This window comes from Microcebus murinus, chromosome 19, assembly GCF_040939455.1.
Source record: "Microcebus murinus isolate Inina chromosome 19, M.murinus_Inina_mat1.0, whole genome shotgun sequence".
Lineage (NCBI taxonomy): Eukaryota > Metazoa > Chordata > Mammalia > Primates > Cheirogaleidae > Microcebus > Microcebus murinus.
Genome location: NC_134122.1, coordinates 32,818,894 through 32,839,607, shown reverse-complemented (window position 1 = coordinate 32,839,607; position 20,714 = coordinate 32,818,894).

Here is a 20,714-nt window from a genome sequence, read left to right as displayed (position 1 = left end):
GAGGCCTGCCAGGCCTGGGATGGAGCCACAGTTCAGCTAAGCTATCCCCTGTAACACAAAGAACAAAAGACATTTCCCTGCCCCTCCTGACCACCTGCCCTAGGCAGGAATTGCAGGCCTCAATTCCCCAAAACAGTGGGGGAAGTTTTAAAGAAACAGAAAACATCTTTGGTATTTTTTTTTCCTCCCCAAGCCATTCCCTGTGACATATTCCCACCTCTCAATTTTACCTTCCTTATCTCTGGGAGGGGGAGCGACTGCTCTGTTACAGTTGGCAAGCAGTGCAGTGTTTGCTCCTGAGTGAGAACTCTTGGCAGAGAAGGGGTTACCCATCACACAAAGAGCATTCTTCCAAAACGTCAGGGAAAACGGGCTCTATCAATTGGAAAGTGTGTGCAGTGTGTGAGGTGCTTGACATCTCCTAAAAAGCTGCTGGCTCCACAGGAATGCTTCATGTACCTTTCATTGGCCACTTTCTCTTTATTTCTTTCCATCTACAACAATTTATCTTTTTAATATTCTCTGTTAGTAAAGGTGTGCTTTGCCTGCTCTGGTGTTTCCAGCATTGCTTTAAAAATTTCAGTGGCTCGCTCAACAAACCTTTTAACTGGAACAAGAAAATAAGAAGTGGAAGAATGTTTGGGCAGGCTGGCTGCCAGGCAAAAGGGAGAGGAATGGTAGAGACAGAACTTCCAAAACTCAAGTTTCTTAAGTTTCAGGGTTTATATACATATGATCATGTGAGCATGCTGACATGGGCTGAATATTAAGCTTTCCCATTGCAACTGAACTCAGGGCCACCTATTTTACACTTCCTGGGCTTCAAGTCAGTTGGGGATTGATTGTGTGTCAAATCACAGCCATTGATTGAGTTCCATTCAAAAATTATTTATTGACTTTATAAGCTAGGATGTCTTAGTAGTGAGCCCCCAGGGTTATTGTTTTATTACCAAAATAGACTTGTAAAGATCGACTATCATTTATCAAGAACTTGCTATGTGTCAAGCATTGTGCAAAAAGGGATCACATACAGTGGCCCCTCCATATCTGCAGGGTCCACAAGCATGGGTTCAACTCACTGTAGACCAAAAATATTCATTAAAAAATCAATTAAAATTAATACAACAATAAAAATAGAATACTATACAACTATTTACATAGCATTTATTAATATGTCGTATTAGGTATTCTAAGCAATCTAGAGGTGATTTAAAGTATGCATCAGGATGTGTGTAGGTATATGCAAATACTACCCCATTCTACAGTATAAGGGACTTGGGCATCCTTGAATTTTGGGATCTGTTGGCGGTGGCAAAGAGGGAGTCCTGGAACCAATTCCCTGTGGATACTGACAGAAGATGGTGTATAGTTTCATTTAATCCTCAGAACAAGCCTTCATGGTTTCAGAGTTGACCATGCAAAGACTCAGCACCGTTAGGTGAAATTCCCAGGTGACACAGCTAGCAGCAGAGTCAACGTTTGAACCAAGTCTATCAGATTGCAATCCCAACATCCCTTCAACTTCACAAAGCCACTTTATGAAGAATGGCAACTGCAGAGTTGCCCAGAACACAGCAGGTGCAGCTTGAAACATGTACCTTCTATAGTAGAGGAGAGGCTTCCAAGAAGATGCACAACTTCAGGGCTTCGTGTCTTACCAGACTCACTCACCCACCCTGCGATTCTGAAGGCCATCAATGGGTCTGTGAGCCTGGCTACACGCTGCTTGTGAGTAAACCCAGGCACTGCCCTAGATCTTCAATCAATACTACGAACCTATTTTCCAACTTAAGTCAAATCATCTCCCCAAGGAGACTGCAGGTTGACATTGTTTGCAGGTTAGCTCTTAGGGAACAGAGAAGGATCCCTTTTAAAGGAAAAGAAACCCCCAAAATAAGCACATTTAAATTTTTCTATATTTAACAGAAACGTTTGAAATTGATCTCTCCGTTAGGAAAATTTTCCACTCTTCTGGATTTAATAGCGTTTGCGTATTTTCGAATTGCTTTTCTGGCCAAACTTACAGCATGTAGTAAATCTTTCTATAATGACACGTGTAACCACAGTTAATGTTTTCTGTGTACAGTTGCCCAAAGGAAAGCTCCATCTAAACATTACCTTCGACCATCCGAATTCTGTGTTTTCCCAGAGTCACGTAAGAAAGTCTAATACAGACGGTGATTGATTCTCCACTGTGAGGCTTCATGTGAAAAGTCCAAAAATTTAGCACTAGAAGGAGAAGATTCTCCATATGGATATATGTGCCCTGAATTCACCTGGTTCTTGAGACTTTTCTCACTCCAACTCCTGCTGAAGCCATGACTCTGACCCTTCTTGAAGGTGCTATGGTCTTTTTCCAAGCTCTAGCCGAAGTGTAGACCCAAGTCCTTTTCCTTGCTCTCCCTTTTTGAAATAGTAAGAACAATATGGAATTCATAAAAGGCAATTCAAGAAGCACAGCTCATAGTTTACCATTTCCACTGCCTTCTCCTGCCCAGTTCTTGTTGTAACTTGTTTGTAAAGCACATGCATGGCATATGGTCATGTGGCACCTTTATTCTGTCACCCACTGTCCCTTTAAAACCTTCTTTCAGGGAGCATTTTGACCCGGTGTGAGGATTTTCATCTTTGGCAAGCTCCCTTTCTCTCTTAGATAACAGGACTTCCAAAAGTTACCTTAAATCACAAACAGCTGGATTTGGAAATTAGGATGCCCACACCATGGTTTAAATGGCAGTGCAATAAGGAAGGGGGAAGAGTGGTTAGTTTTCTCAAATTTCTCTTTCTGATCCTTCACCTTTTTATTCCTCTCCACCCTGCTGCAACCTCTCCCAACCCCAGCTTCAGCCATGGGGGCTGCTGCATGGAGGGGAAAGGGCAAGAGAGGTGTCCTTGAACATTTTCTGCCATAATCAGCTTTTTGTTCTCTGGGTCTGCTCAGATGTTTGAAGTTGTTGCCTTCTCCTCTGGGTTGCCTTTGAAGCCTGTGCCACTCTCTGGGCCTGAGTGGATGTATCTAGGTCACGACTTACACGTCTTTCTCCAGCCCTGGGCATCTAACTGTTGTTTGCAGCCTCCTTCCTGCTGGGGTCTCCTTGCTCCTATGGGAAGCCTGATTGAAAAGGACTCAAGACCACCCACAGCTGCCCCCTCTGCAGTGTGGCCACCTCGGCTCCATGGGAAGTGCTCGCCTCCCCTGTGCCCAGCAGATCCTTTACTGTCCAGTCCCAACGCCATCCTCCCTCAACTCCACCTCCAGGGCAGGTGGTCGGCCCTCCCTCTTGCTCCACTCTTGAATATCTTGGGCTGGGACTCTGACTCAGTTTCCAACAGACTTTAACATTCTCAGGCATCAGTTCTCCTATGTCTCCTCAAAGCAAGGAGCACATTTCAAAGCTCTGAATGGTGCTTTGATGCCCCCTTTCTATCACCTTCCCTAGGGAGGTGACTTGGCATGACAGCCGCCCTTGGTAAGGAGATCTCTGCAGTGTCTTCCCACATCACCTCCCTCTGGTCTTTTGGGTACCCTGGATCAGCTAAGCCACACTACAGGTTCTCATTGTTTCCTTTAAAATAGCTGAATATGCAGATTTATCTCACAGTTTGAACCAGGAAGCTATCAATTAGCACAAAATGGAAACTGAGGCAGCAAGCACCCGCCATGCCTTCCTGCTCCACTGTTCTTCCTTTCCTTGAGAAGGCTGTCATCCCAGCTTTCATGAAAAGTTCTCCAGACATTGAATCCTTTGGGAAAGAGTAAAAAAGAAAGATTCTAATCTATCTCCTCACCCAAACCCTCCCCACTCCGTATCAGCTCATTTTCTTATCTGAGCTGCAGGCCTCTGTCTGTTCCCATGGGTCTGGAAGTTGATACTGTAGAAGTCCCCTTCTTCCGTGGAGCCCCTGCCTGATTGCTTGTATTAGAGGCCAACCATATAAAGGGAATGAAATATAAAGTGTAGATTTAGGAGAGATCCTAAAAGTCTACACACAGGTGGGAAGGACACAAAGGGTAGCTTGCAGGAGGAAGAATGAAGCTCATCACAGATAAAAATGCCACAAACTAAGGAGTCTGGCATGATGGTTCAAGGGAATCATCAGGGATTAAGGTACCAGAGAAAGAAGTGCTGCAGGTGATACGAAAAACCGTGTCTCTAATGGTCAGAGTGACTCAGCTATGGGGTCCCAACTAACTGCCCCTCACTTTACTCTCAACATCAATATAAATCAGTAAAAAGAAAGAGGGATTATTTTCCTGCAAGCCAATGAGAAAGGTGGGCAACAGAGACCTAGAGGCAGGTGGAAGTGGGAGGACAGGAGCGTTGTCATGGCCAGAAAATTCAGAGTTTAAGGGCAGGTCAGCATCCCTTGAAGATGCCCCAGTAAGGGTGGTGTGATCAGGTGCAAGTTGCAGCAGGAATTATATATGTTCAGGACTCATACCTGGAGTTCTGCATCAATGGTTTGGGATGAGCCCTGGGCAGACAGAAATCATAAAAAAAATCTATGCAAATACTACTGATTCACATTCCTGGTTGAGAGCCACTAAATTAAATCTTGGACAGGTTTACTTTTCTTTTCTACCTTTTCCATCTGTTTCTCTCTGACTTGTGACCATTTGATTTTCTTTCCATCCATAAGAGATGGGTGGAGAAAAGAAAAGGCTAAAAACACCAGCCAGTGCTCAGATTCTTCTAGATGGTTCTCAGAAGGCTTCAGCCGCTTAGGATGCTAAAACAAATGATTCAAGGGACAGTGAGTACATCTCCATAGTCCATTTAACAAACACAACCGGGACCCCACAAGTGAAGGAGAATGATTGAAAAAATTAAAAAAGGTTGAATTCAAACAACCATGCTATTTGGAAATATCCATTGATAAGGAATGAGTTACTACGTGGTTGTTTAGAAAGAAAGGAGGTGTACACTTTTTCCTCTTCCAGCACATGGATATAAGTAGATATATTTTAAGAGTTTTCTGGAATTGAAGCACTGATAACAGGATTTGCATCGTGCTTTTGTGGGCCAGAAAGCTGTGCCAGCAAGCCCTTTTGGAAAAAGAGCCCTGGGTTTGGATTAGCAGGGGATTGTCTGCTGGGATTACAAGGACATCGTCTCTTCAACACATCCAGACATCATTCGGCACTTGCACGTAGACAGCCTGGAGAAGTGTGCCACATCGGAGTGACGAAGGCCAGCGTCTTGGTGTCATCTGGGGTCTTACCAGCTATTAATACCTATTCCTCTGATGCCCTCTTTCCCAGGAGACAGTTCACTAGAATTTGATATTTGTAAGAAGCGGCGACTTGGTTATGTTTACACAGATTATTGACATCTAGGGCAAAGCACATCCCCTGCAGAGACCAAGCATTTGGCACCACGAGGACATAAGAAACAAATTGGACGCAAGTGCCCTGGAGTCAGACAGACCGAGATTGAATTCCTTAACACCTGGCTGAGTTACTTAAACAAGCTCAGTTTCCCTTGTGAAGGAACAAGGACTTTTTACAGAAATTCTATTTCTTCTTCCAGGTACTTGACAGGGTGGCACTTCCCCCATCCTATCCTCTTTGATATTAGGTATGGCCAGGTGACACGCTTGGCTAGTGAAATGTAAGCACAGCAGAGCTATGTCGCTGCTGGATGGGAACTGACAGTTTGCAATTCATCTGTTCTCTTTCTGTGGCCTTAAGACTGGCAACTCCATTTCCTGAGTCTTAGGGCGAGAAAATTTGGACACTAAGCTACCAGCTGAGCAACAATTAGAGATATAGCATGAGTAAGAGACTGTTGTCGTAATAAGATGGGAGGGTTGTTTGTTATCATAGCATAACCTAGACCATCCTGACTGATACATGAGTCAGTTCATTCTCAAGGGTGTAGAGGAAAATTAAAGGAAGCAAAGCTATAAAGCCCCTTGCCTGGTGTTTGACATGTAGTAGGTGATTGATTTATGCAATCTTTAAGATGCTACTATGTACCAGATGCTTGGGAAACATTGGTGCATAAAACAGAAAGTGGTCTCTGTTGTCTTCTCCTTATTATCTAGAGTGGATTCCTACTTGGTACGCATTCTTATTGCTGTATGTTGGTAACAAGCACTATTTGCTTAAACTCCAGAGCAGAGGGTTATCTGCACTCTTGCAGAAGAGGATGTATGAAGTCCTCAAAATGTTTCCTGGCTGCCACATGCATTCTTAAGAGCTAAAACCACACTGCAATTGTGTACCAGACAATGTCCTTTTGAGACACCATAATATTTATACAATTGTGGAAAATTATGTGAATATTTTTTTGCAAAAGAATACTGATAATAGCTATTTATTTTGAAGTCGCTATGTTTCAAGCTTTGTGATAAATGTTTTCTATGCATTCTCTCACTTAATAGAATCCTCACAAGAATACTATGAGATTGGTGTTATCACACCCATTTTATATAAAGTAGGAGACATTTAAAGTTTAGAAACTAACTTACTTACCCTAAGGGCACAGAATTGATAAGCGACAGAGTCTGAATTTGAATCCAGATCTGATACCAAAAAAATAACAAAAATAAAATAATACAAGTCACAGGCATATACTACTATCTCAACCAGAACTAAAAAGAAGTCTACTACTATTGTTTTCTGTGCAGGTATATTTAAAAATAGGCTTGAAGTTCAATAACTGCCTCTTTTGCAAAAAGCTTATTATACACAAGTTGCATGAGTTTGGCTGGCTGTGTATTTGTTTTTGTTGCTGGAATCCTCACAATCAGTCTCGGCAAAATAGTCTGTGCACAAAGATAGAAATGCTTCTGGATGCTGTGCTTGTCAGTCTTAAGGGGAGAACTTGGCCCTGGTAAAATTCCCCTGAGGCTAGTTGCTTGGGGCCACAATGGGGAAGGGGAGTCTCTAGGGTTCAGGGATAATTCAATTAGGCTGTCACTGCTCCCCCTACTCCCTACCCCCAAGGTGTCTGGAATGTCCCATCCAGGAGCCCAGAGCAGGGTGGATGCCAGGAAATGATCAGATGCTGCCTGGCCCAGGAATGAGTCAGAGCAGCTGCTGTCAGAGCCTCGTCTCCTTGAGATCCCGGTGTCATCTGCCCTAGGTGGTTTCATCCTGGGAGAAAGACAGCCACCAGCAGGGTTCTACAAACATTATTTTCTTTCCTCATTTGACTGACAGGCGTGAGGTGACAGAAACAGTGGGCTTTTCACATAAAATGAGGCCTCTCCGTCTGTGTTATTCCAACGGTGGAGCTGCAAGTGCGACATTCACAGCAGCTCATCCTGTCCAAAACAGAGCTCATTATCTCTCCCTCCTCAGTGTTCCCTCTCTTGGTTAATAGCTTCTCCATGCACGGAGCCACCCCAGCTGGAGAGCTAATAAGTAGGCAGGAAGGAGCAGAAAGGCCTTGGGATGTGGAGTCAGGAAAGCAGGATTTAATCGGCATCTTCGCAATGGAGAGACGTGGGGCAATTTACCTAACCTCTCCTAGCACCAGCTTCCTCTCAAGTGGGAATTACCAGTATGATGATAATAATCCGGATGGATAGGGCTTTCGCTGTCCAGCTCTGCTTCAAGGTTTCTTCTGCGTGGCGTGGTGCTTTGTCTGGCTGCACGGGCTCCTCTGGTCCTGCCAGGTCTGAGCCGGGTGGCTCCCACAGTTGCCCGTTGGTGCTGGGCACTTCAGAGGCGACAGTGTGCAGGTCTGGCTCTCCCTCCTGCTCACCGGAGTCTGCTTTTCACTCCACTGCAGCCATGCAAACCTTGTCCTTTTAATAAAATGTGTTGATTTTCTGACGAGAGAAATAGCATACACTTTTGTTGAAAATGAAAATACAGAAAAGTACAAAAGGAAGAATAAAAATATCGCAGAACACATGCCTCAGAGACAACCACAGACGCCGTGCTGTTCGACAGCCTTCCTGTACGTGCTTAAGAACACTTAAAAGCGAGAAACACTGGGACAGGTGCCCCCTAACCACAGCAAGAAGGAGTCTATGCCTGAGGCAGCGTGGGGACATGTTCCTTGTGGCTCGGGAGAGTCCGGGTCTGCTCACGCGGGCAGCCATGAATCCCGAGCAGCTCCGCCGTAAAGCAGGGAGCACCACTTCCGGTGTGAACGACAGTTCCTGTCCCTCCAGACACAGAAGGCCTATGTGAATTGTATTCCGGCACAGCACTCGTTTTCGTCAAAGACAAACTGTAGTGCAGAAGAGACCAAGACAGGAGCCACACAAAAATCATAGGAGAGAATAGGCGAAAAGGAGCAGAGGAAAGTGGCACACAGGAAATGCATGGAGGAAAACTCGGTCTTCGAGTAGAGGACGTTCATTCAGTAAAGAGAAGCTCAGTGAGGCGTTTAAAAAACTAGCACGAAAGGCGGGAACAGAAGCGCGGAGAAGGTGTGGCAGGACAACAGAGAGAGGGGACACGAGCTGGAAGAAGGAAGTGGGCAATAGGAAGTAGAAGAGAAAAAGAAACTACTGAGAAGTACAAAGAATCTAAATAGGTCTCCAGAGAAGATATACAAATAGCCAATGTACACAGGAAAAGACACTCAGTATCGTTAGCCATAACGGCAATGCAAAGCAGACCCACTATGAAAATTCATTTCACACCCACTAGTATGGCTGTAATAAAAACATACAGATAATAACAAGTGTTGGAATGGATGGAGAGAAATTAGAACTTTTGTGCATTGCCACTAAGGCTATAAACTGCTGCAGCCACTTTGGAAAACAGTTGGTAGTTCCTCAAAATATTAAACATAGAATTACTATATGATCCAGCAATTGCACTGCAATGTACATACTTAAGAAATGAAAACATATGTTCACATAAGAACTAGAACACAAATGTTCATATCAATGTTATTTGTAACAGCCAAAAAAGTAGAAACAACCCAAATGTCCATCAGCTGATGGACAAATGAACAAAATGTGCTATTTCTATGCAATGAAATAAGTTTTTTGGCATAAAAAGAAATAAAGTCCTGATACATGCCACAACATGGTTGAATCTTGAAAAAGTTATGCTAAATGGAAAAAGTTGGTCAAAAAAGACCACATATTGCATGATTCTATTTATATGAAATGTCCAGAATAGGTAAATCTATACAGACAGAAAGTATAGTACATTAGTTTTTATCTAGATTTGGGGAAGGGGGAGGTTGGGGCAAATGGAGACTGACTGCTAACAGGTACTGGGTTCCTTTCTGGAGTGATTAAAAAAGGTCCTCAAATTGTGGCGATAGTTGTGCCAACTCTGCAGATATACTAAAAAGCATTGAATTGTACAGTTTAAATGAGTGAATTGTGTGTTGTATGAATTAGAACTCAATAAAACTGTTACAGAATAAAAGAAAACTATTTTGAAGTGTGTAAGAATTTAGAGACTATCAACCCCATAGGGTCTTGTTAAAGAAATACTAGATGATAAACTTCAGCCAACCAAGAAATGAACGGTAACACTATAGTAAACAGACTGGCTATAAGCATTGAATCAATTTAACTATGGGATGCTGCTAAAAATAAAAAAGAAAAGTGGTTTCAAAAAAGTGTGTGTTATAGATTATAATCCATTGAATAAAGTAAGAATCTCTGGGTCCATACTGTTATAAATAAACAAGTGGAGAAGGAAAAGCTGTCCCTTACAGTAAAATTCTAGGTAATCAATGTAACAGGAAAGATGAAAATAGGAAATCACCATTTGGCAGCTACCACAGTGGTCGTTGGACATAGTGCACCTGTAGTCACTGATTCAGGCAGGTGTTGACTCAGGCATGCTAAGGTAGGTGGATGATAGTTTGATGGTGTATAGGATATTGACATGATCTCAGAATATCCACCCTCCAAATAATAACCAATTACAAAGGGAAAAATGGTGTCTTTATGGTGGAGAAAACTGGGAGATTCCAGCATGACCAGGTGACATCACCAGTTGTGGGCTGGCAGTATGAGTCTCTAATGCTGAGATGTGCACGGGATCATTGCAGTGACATACATCCCTATCATGAATGCACAGCCAGAGCCTGGTCACAGGGAGACGTCTGATGGACCATCACTGGGGTCATCCCACAGCATGTGAGACCTGTATTGTTTAAAATTGTTGAGGATACAAGAGACAGAAAAGATTAAGAAACTAGTCCAGATTGGAGGACACTAAGGAGACGTGGCAACTAAATGCAGTGCATATTCCTGGATGGCGTTTTGGACTCCAAAGGATAAAGAAACATAGTTGTGAGAGTGGGGAAAATTTGAATGGGCTCTAAATGGATTGGGTGGGGAGAATTGTAACAATGTTGACTTCCAAGTGAAGTAATATCTTACTGACAGCTTGCACTCAATATGGTGAAGGAAAAGGCTAGTATGAGAGAGAGAGAGAGAGAGAGAGAGAGAGAGGGAGAGAGAGAGAGAGAGAGAGAGAGAAGAAGAAGAAGAAGAAGAAGAAGAAGAAGAAGAAGAAGAAGAAGAAGAAGAAGAAGAAGAAGAAGAAGAAGAAGAAGAAGAAAAAGAAGAAGAAGAAGAAGAAGAAGAAGAAAGAAGAGGAAGAAGAAGAAGAAGAAGAAGAAGAAGAAGAAGAAGAAGAAGAAGAAGAAAGAGAGAGAGAAAGAGAAAAAGAGAGTGAGGGAGGGAGAGTGGGCCAAGGGAGCAAGGCAAGTATGAAAACATGCAATCAAATGTTAACAGCTAGAGAACATAGATAAAGGTGATATGGGAATTCTTTGAACTGTAATTGTCATTTTTCTGTAAGTTTGTAATTATTTCAAAATACATTATTTTTAAATAGCAGAATATAAATGTTACAAACCCTGAAAATGTAAAAAAAAAAACAACAACAATGGTATACTTATCAAAGAAAAGATTGTTGGCTCTGAGGCTTTGAACTTGTCATTCCTTCTTCCTCAATGTTCTCACCCCACATTTTACAAAGATTTCTCTTGGGCCATTCATGTCTTAGCCCAAATGTCCTTAGGAGAGGATGTTCCTATTTTCTTAAAGACACTCATCATCAGCTGGCATCGAACTAAATATCTGACATCAGCAGGTATTTACCTATTGGCTGCACAAAAGTGGGCACTTGATCTGCTTGGCTTATTGATCAACTACACCTCTTTTCCTTGATGATCTAGCACGCCACTCGGGAGCATGCAGTGCATTTAGTTGTTATGTCTCCTCCTTCTCCCCCAATCCCTGGCACCTAGAAAAGTGGCTGACATGTAATAGGTGCTCATTAAATATCTTTTATGAAATGAAATGCTGGGGTGCGGAAGGAGCAGAGAGAGCACAAACGGTAAAGTATCCTGATTTCTCTTCTATAAAAAGCCAGCAGGTTCAACAGACATAATTTAAAGGGCAAATTATTCAACATTTTCTGCCCTTTGAAACCATTTGTGTAAGAAAGAGACTAAAAAGTAGGAGAATGGGCTCCTCCTACATGTAGGCTGTAAAGATATATTGCATCTCATTGCTTGTGGGCTATCCAGGATGGGACACTCACATTTTCACACATGTCCTTTAGCATCAAAGAGAATGTCTTGGTTGACCACATCCTATTTTAGGGAAGAATATCATAGCTGTGAAGTGCATAGATCCTGCAATTAAACTGCCTGTGTTCAAATATCAGCTCTACCATTTATGAGCTGTGTGATCTTGAGAACATTACTTAACCTCTCTCCTTCTGGGTTTGCTCATCTGTAAAATGGGACAATAGTAGTACCTATCTCACAGAGGTGTTGTGAGAAGTAAATTAAATTTAAGTGCTTAAACAGTGCTTGGTACACAGGAAGTGATAGCTGTGAGTATTGTTAAAAGACTTAGATTTTTTGGTTAATTTCTGCTAATTAACCCACTTTGGGGTAATTGACTTTCAAATATTGAGTGGATACCATTATTTCCTCTAGCCTACTCCTTCTAGGCACAAAATAATCCCAGGATTTGCAAAAGAAATATAAGGTACTTACTGTCCAACATGTCCTGGAATTTGGGTCATGGCAGAGACTGCTGCGTGTCTACTTTTCCTGCTGGATATAGAGCGAAACAACACCCCTCCAGCCTCCCTTGCAGTGGGAAGACCCACGGCTAAGTTCTGGGCAAGGGACAGAACTTATGGACAGAATGATGCACACAGCATGATGTTCCATGCCTTTTTCTTATCCTCATGTCTCTGGTCAACTGCAGAATACCCAGAGAAGAGCTCTGGAGCCCCAAGGGGTGGGAAAATCTGGGTTCTTGAATGGCCCCACTGACCCATATCAGGCTGTGATCTGGGAGAAGAATAACCCTTTATGGGTTTAAGCCACTGAGTTTTGGGGCTTGTTAACAATACCACTTAGCCTGACCTGGCTGAGAAATGCATCATGTTGGCAATGGCAAGAGTCAGGGAAAAACAATTGAGGGGAAGAGATGGACAAAGGAAGTTCAGACTGGTTGGAACACAACAGAGATCCCAGGGACACAGAATAAAACCTTTGCAATAGCCAAGTTCAGAGAACTCAGCCTGGAGAATTGGAGAAGAAAAGGGACATGTGAAAGGGAAAATAAAAAGGCTGGAGGGGTGGGAAGCATTTGTAAGCATTTGAGCTGATGCAGAGGGGCTGGAGGTCAGCTACACAAACCACTTCAGGTTTCAACAATAGGTATTGAGCAGCCCTAGCTGGAGGGCAACGTCTTCTATGAGTGAATGCCTGCACTGGGAGGGGAAATAACACAGGCAGTTCCAGGAGGACTGAATCTGAAAGCTGTGGAATCTTCTAGCATGTTGGGGTGACCACTTATAGGGGTTCCACCCTCTCCTAAAATTATGTTTGCCCCACTCTTCTGTTATTGCCAGCTCCAAAAAAGATGCAAAGATAATTAATGCGTCTAATTAATCTAATCCTCACATTCTTGTCAAGAAGACAGCACTTACAGAGGAGAGAGAAAAGAGTACAAGAATAAAGGAGCATTGCTTGTGTGTGTCACACAACAAAGGCATTATTTTGTATTTGATGTTAGCAGGGGCTTCTATTGACCATGCCCACCCCATAACTATGGGAGGTGAGAGCAGGATGTTTTATTTTGAAAGGACCTGCTAAAACCTTCTCAGATAAGTCCTAGTGAAGGCTTTGGAAATGACAGCTTAAAGCTGTGCCTGCTCAAGAGGAGGGGAGGGCTGAGGTCTCGCTCCATGTCAACAATAAAGAGGAGTAGGTCACAGGGTGGTTGCTCAGTCCAGTCTTGGGAACTTGTCCCAATTTCTTTAGTATGTGTAAACCATTGATTCATGGAAAAAGTCAGGCACCTCTTTTGGAGTTATTAGTAAGCTGTAGACATAGTTCATAGAATATCTCTCCTTGTTTTTGCAAAATTAGGGAAATTATGGAGAAATCAGAATGATAAGACAGAAGACATATGATCAAGTTGTCAAGTTGGTGATGGATGAGTGACACTGTCATAAATACCAGAAATACTTTAATAGCTCCCCAAGGGCCTCCCCAGCCACCCAGGACCCAAGCAGAAAAGAGGAGAGAACTCAGGAGTTTGGGTTCCCAAGAACTTTGTGTGTGTGGCTCAATGGCTCAAGGGCTGTGACTACTGCACATACACTAACCCGTCCTTGTTGGAGGCTGTAATTCTTAGGCCTAAAGAGGCAGGGGTTTTACAAGTAGAATCCAAGAGCAAGCAGGGTCGAATGGATAATTCCTCTCCTAAGGTTGCCATAGATACTAGAGCATCAATCATGAGAACCAAGTCAACAAGATGAAAGGATGCAAAGTCCAAGTGAGAGCCAGGGGAAAGTATAAAATGGACATAACTAAAGTGAAGGGAGGGACAATTTGGGGTGTGGTGGAGGTACAAAAATAGGAGGACCCTGAGCAATTACAACTGATAAAGCTGGAATAACCATCATTCTATGGCTACAGATACAGAATATGTGGGTAGGTAAAAATGGTTTAATAATGGAGAGATTATTTTCTAATCTCCCAAGGAAGGTTGTTGGAAAAGCAAAGACTATGATTGCTCAAGTTGCCCAAGTCTTGACTTTCCTTCCTTCTCTTTCAGGCTTATGAGATTCAGGTTCATGGTCATTTCCATCTTGTGTACTTGTAGTAGGAACTCTTATTATTCAATTCAATTCCCCAACTCTTTCTCAAGAACCTACAGTCTTCTGTGCACTGTTCTGGGCTCCAAGGATACAGCAGTGGACAAAATTGATAATGCCTGTGGTGTCGTGGAGACTTTATTCCTCCTCTTAGAAGACTGATTTATATAATTTATAATTATAATTAATAAATTTATAAACTGATTTATAAATAAAAATGCCAGGTGGTAATAATTGTTAAGAAAAAAATAAACTAGGATAAAGGGGATAAAGATTCATACAGACACTAAAGAAAAATTTAAATAGTGATAAGAGAAGGTCTACAACAGAGTGGGCGTATGTGATAGTTAATTTTATATGTCAACTTGACTAGGTTCAGGGATACCCAGATAGCTGGTAATGCATTACGTCTGGGTGTGTCTCTGAGGGTATTTCTGAAAGAGATCAGCGTTTGCATCAGTAGACTGAGTGGATAAAATCTACCTTTGCCAGTGTGTATGATCATCACCTGGTGTATTGAGATAGAATAGAAAGGCTGAGGGTGGGTGAAACCTTTCTTCTTGAGCAGGGACATCCACTTTCTCCTCCCCTGGGACATCAGAGCTTCTGGCTTCAGACCTTGGAACTCCAGGCCACACACTAGCTGCTCCCCCATGCCCACCTTGGTACTTAGGCCTTTGCCCTTGGACTGAGAGTTATACCAGCAGCTCACCTGGTTCTCTGGCTCACAGACGACAAGTCTTGGGACTTCCTGGCCATAATCACGTAAGCCAGTTCCCATAATAATGTTATTGCTTTTGTAAAAACACAAAATGCTCATCTTATACATTTACATATAGCCTAGTGGTTCTGTTTCTCTGGAGAACTCTGACTAATACAGCATACAATTTTATGAGGAAATTAGGCTATGCAGAACTCTGCACTCAAGTAGGAAATTGGGCTCTGAGCTTCCTGACAAGCAAAGAAAAGAGCAAAATACATTGAATTTGGCAATTTAACTTATGGGATTAAAATATATATATATATATACATATTTTTCAGATAAAATGTTTTTTCCAGCATCAAGCAGAAAAAAAGGGATTTATCTCAATAATCCTTTCAGATGTGTTAAATTCAGTGATGGAAAAACCATTAATATTCAGAGTAGTAGGCAAATAATTTATGGCTGAGGTAGGGCAGAACGTGCTCAGCGAGTGGGAAGTGCAGACTTCCCTGGACCAGAGGTGGGGACTCTTGGAGGGGTCTGGCCGGCTTTGACCAGCTGCTCTCTTTGCCTCAACAACCTCCGGTGATTTCCTGCGTTGGAGCTTTTCTAACACACAGGCTATTAAACTCTATTGTGCTGATTTGACATCTGGAACAAATTCTTTTGTCATACACCATCAGACTTTAAACAAATAAGAGCTAATGAGTTATACAGATGCCACGATTTTGCCTCGACCAATAATTACTTTGCTCACTCAAGGGTAGTATGGCAGTAACAGAGACAGGAAGATCTCCCCTGTTCCACCTCGCATTAGACTTTGTTTGCTTTGACAAATATTTGACTTGTCTGATGTTTACAATGTAACATATTTATTTTGCCAGGTCTGCCCTATATATCATTCTGTCCAGGTGCTCCACAGCATGAAGGTGCAGAAAGTATCTTTGCTTTGGAGCCGAGCCCAGCTCAGTCTAAATTTCTTCTCTCTCAATCCCCAGCTGAGTGAACAAGGAAAGGCAAGTCACTGACCCTCTCTGGCCTCAGGTTCCTCACCTATAAACTGGAGGTGATGACATGGACCCCATGGGATGAGATTACACAAGAGCTTAACATAATGTCTGACACATAGTGGAAAATCAGTAAACATGTATTCCCACCTTATCCTCAAATCACTTTCAATTAACACGCCCTTTGAGAAGATGAAGAAGTCAATCTTCATTTGACTTCATTTGACGGAGAAAAGATGTCAATCTTTATTTTCAAATAGGATTTGTCTCTGTAAGTTCACTTTAAGGATAAGTGATTTGTTAATTTTAATTTCAAGCTAATTAATCAGTGTAGTGTGGCCTTCCTCCTTCTTCCTGATGCTTCTTCAAAGTCATTTGCCCCTATGGCATCTAAAGAAGAGATGTCAGAAGTCTGGAATAAAAGACAGTCAACTGGCTGGGCATGGTGGCTCATGCCTGTAATCCTAGCACTCTGGGAGGCCGAGGAGGGCGGATTGCTCGAGGTCAGGAGTTCGAAACCAGCCTGAGCAAGAGCAAGACCCCGTCTCTACTATAAATAGAAAGAAATTAATTGGCCAACTAATATATACAGAAAAAAATAGCCAGGCATAGTGGCGCATGCCTGTAGTCCCAGCTACTCTGGAGGCTGAGGCAGCAGGATTGCTTGAGCCCAGGAGTTTGAGGTTGCTGTGGGTTAGGCTGACGCCATGGCACTCACTGTAGCCTGGGCAACAAAGCAAGACTCTGTCTCAAAAAAAAAAGAAAGTCAACAAAATGGAGCAAGGGTTATTTGGGAGAAAAGAAGGTACCTGCTGCCTCCCAAGCTAGCTCTCAGGGGGGTTGCTAGGCCAGTGGATTATAGCTCAGTGTCTAGCTTCTTGGGAGCAAGGATCACAGGAAAGGTCAGATTATGGCTCTAGGGATTTCTGTAGGTAATCTGCACCCCCAGCCAGGCAAGCCCACTGCCAGCTGTGACAGGGTAAACCAAGGATGAGGCACCAGCAGAAATGGAGGTGGGATGTGCATGCATGTGTACGTGTGTGAGATAAAAACAATTTTAATAAGTTTTATTTGTTTCTAATTAACACAACAATCATACATATTTATGGGACATACTGTCATGTTTCAATACACATATATATTGTGTAATGATTCAAGTCATGGTAATTAGCATATCCATCTCTGAAACACTTGTCCTATTTTTGTAATGAGAACATCTAAAATCTTCTCTTCTAGATATTTTTAAGTATACAGTACATTACAGTTGACTATTGTCACCCTACTATGCAATAGCACACCAGAACTTATCCTTCCTAGAACTGTAATTTGTACCCATTGACCAACCTCCACTCTAGGGGTGAGAGTAGGCTCACTCCTACTCTCCTCAGCCTCAGTTCTGCTCTTTGCTTGTATGAGATCATTGTTTTTAGGGTTCACATATGATTGAGATCATGTGGGATTTGTCCTTCTGTGATTGGCTTATTTTGCTTAACATAATGTCCTCTAAGTTCATCCATATTGTTGCAAATAACAGAATTTCATTCATTCTGGCTGGATAATGTTCCACTGTGCACATACATCACATTTTCTTTATCCATTCATCCACTGATGGACACAAAGGTTGATTCCATATCTTGGTTAGTGTGTATAATGCTACAATGAACACGAGAGTACAGATATCTCTGACCCATACTGATTTCATTTCCTTTGGCCATATATGCAGTAGTGAGATTATTGGGTCATATGGTAGTTTAATTTTTAATTTTTAGAGGAGCCTCCATATTGTTGCCCATAATGACTACACTAATTTACATCCCACCAACAATATATAACAATTCTCCTTTCTCCTCATGCTCAGCAGCATTTGTTATTTTTTGTTGTTCTTGTTTTTTGATAATAACCATTTTAACTAAGGTGAGGTAACATCTCATTGTAGTTTTGATTTGCATCACCCTGATGATCAGTGACATCAGCACTTTTTATGTACCTGTTGGTCATTTGTATATCTTCTTTAGAGAAAAGTCTGTCCAGATGTTTCACCCATATTTTAATCATATATCTATATCTATATATTTGCTATTGAATTGTTTGAGTTCCTTATTTATTCTGGATATTAACCCTTTGTCAGATGTATAGTTTGCAAATATTTTCACCCATTCTGTAAGTTAAGTCTTCACTTTGTTGATTGTTTCCTTTGCTATGTAGCTTTTTAGTTTGATGTAATCCCACTTGTCTATTTTTGCTTTTGAGGTCTCATTAAAAAATCTTTGTCCAGACCAATTTCCTAAAGTGTTTCCCCTTTGTTTTCTTCTAGTAGTTTCAGAGTTTCAGGTCTTACAACTAAGTCTTTAACCCATTTTGAGATTATTTTTGTAAGTGATGAGAGATAAGGGTCTGGTTCCATTCTTCTGCATGTGGACATACAGTTTCCCCCCCACACCATTTATTGAAGAGGGTGTCTTTCCCCCCATGTGTGTTTTTGGCTTCTTTATCAAAAATTAGTTGGGTATAAATGCATGGTTTTACTTCTGGGTTCTCTATTCTATCCCACTAGTTTATGTATCTATTTATATGCCAATCTCATGCTGTTTTGGTTACTATTGCTTTGAAGTATATTTTAAAGTCAGGTTGTGTGATGCCTCCAACTTTATTCTCTTTGAGTAAGACTGCTTTGGCTATTTGGGATCTTTTGTGATTCCATATACATTTAAGAATTGTTTTTTTCTATTTCTGAGAGAAAAGCGGTTTATATGTTGATAGATATTGCATTTAATCTATGCATTGCATTGGGCAGGATGGCCATTTTAATAATAAGAATTATTCCCATCCATGAACACTAGATAGCTTTTCATTTATTAGTGTCTTCTTCAATTTCTTTCATCAATGTTTTCTAGTTTTCCTTGTAGAGTTCTTTTACTCCATTGGTTAAATTTATTCCTAGGTATTTTTTTTGTAGCTATTATAAATGTGATTGACTTCTTAATTTCTTTTTCAGATAGTTCACTGTTGATGTATAGACATGCTACTGATTTTTGAATGTTGATTTCGTATCCTGCAACTTTACTGAATTCATTTATTAGTTTTAACAATTTTTTGGTGGGGTCCATTGGGTCTTCTATATATATGATCATGTTGTCTATAATTTGATTTCTTCCTTTCCAATTTGGATACCCTTTATTTATTTATCTTGCCTAATTGCTCTGGCTAAGATTTCTAGTACTATATTGAATAGAAGTAGTGAAAGTAGGCATCCTTGACTTCTTACAGATTTTAGAGGAAAAGCTTTGACTTTTTCCCTGCTCATTATGATGTTATTATAGATGTGAGTTTGTCATATATGGCTTTTATTGTGTTGAGGTATGTTTCTTCTATGCCTAATTTGTTTAGAGTTTTTATCATGAATCAATATTGAATTTTGTCAAATGCTATTTCTGTGTTTATTGAGATGATCATATGGCTTTTTCTTTCATTCCATTGATGTGATGCATCATGTTTATTGATTTGTATATATTGAATCATCCTTGCATCCCTGGGATGAATCCCACTTGATCATGGTGAATGATCTTTGTGATGTATTGTTAAATTTGGTTTTCTGGAATTTTGTTGGAGATTCCTGCATCTGTGTTCATCAGGGATATTGGCTTGCAGTATTATTTTGTTGTCTCCTTACCTGGTTTAGGTATCAGGGTAAATCTGGGCTTGTAGAAAGAGTTTGGAAGATTTCCCTACACTTGCATTTTTTTGTGATAGTTTGAGAAGAACTGGTATTAGTTCTTCTTTAAATGACAGACCATAACCTTAAAAGGAAATCTGAGATGGAGATTTGGAAGCACTTAGAATTAAATTGGATATGTGGGAGAATCAAAGGTAATTGACTAGTGGGTTCTTAGCTCAAGCAAAGGCAGGAAGAGAAAGAAATGGTAGCTGTGGCCAGTATGTGATCTTTCCAGACCAATAACCATGGATAATGACTGCTACCTGGACTAGTTATTGTTTAACCTTTCCTTACAAAAATATATTAAATATAACATTTATATGGAAAAGTATATAAATCAAAACTGCATAACAATAACTTGCTAAAATGTAAACATCTTATAATGACAATCCAGAACCTTGTACCCCAGAAATCTTCCTTATACTCTCATCCAACCACTAACCCCTTCTTCCTCCATGAGAGTAACCAATATCCTGACTTTCATGCTAATATAACTTGTACACTCAAATATAATGCATATTTTTAGCCTTTTTTTCTTGAACTTTATAAAATAGTGTTAGGCACCATGTATTTTTTTATATCTGGTATATTTTGCCAATCATATGTGTAATGTTCACCCATGTTGTTGTATGTAGCAAAACATCATTTATTTTCACTGATATGTGGAATTTCATTATATGAATATTCTGATGATGGGTTTATTCATTATAATGTTGATAATGTAGGTTGTTTCCAATTTGGGGTTATTACCCAAAAGGTAGCTATGAATATGCTTATCTTCTGGTGCATGCAAACACACTTCTTGTGTGTGTGTGTGTGTGTGTGTGTGTGTGTGTCTGTGACCTAGGAGTGGAATTGCTGGTTCACAGGAAATAAGTATCTTCATGATTGGTAGATAATGCCTAATTCTTCTCCAAAGTGATAAAATGGCAGTACTGTGGAATAATTGATCTCAATGGTTCTTACATAGACAGTTCTTCAAAAAAAGGTCTTAAACCTCCCTCAAGTTTTTTCTTCTTCGGGAGAAAGTTTTCTTACCTAATACATGCCATCTTAAATATTTTAGCAGCCCTACCAAAGTATTAGATACCCATATATGTTCTAAGAATGTTAATGCTTCTGATCAGAGTACAGAGCTAGATCAATTATATACACACACACACACATATATATATATACACACACACTCATATGTATACAATGATTGTATTAATTTTA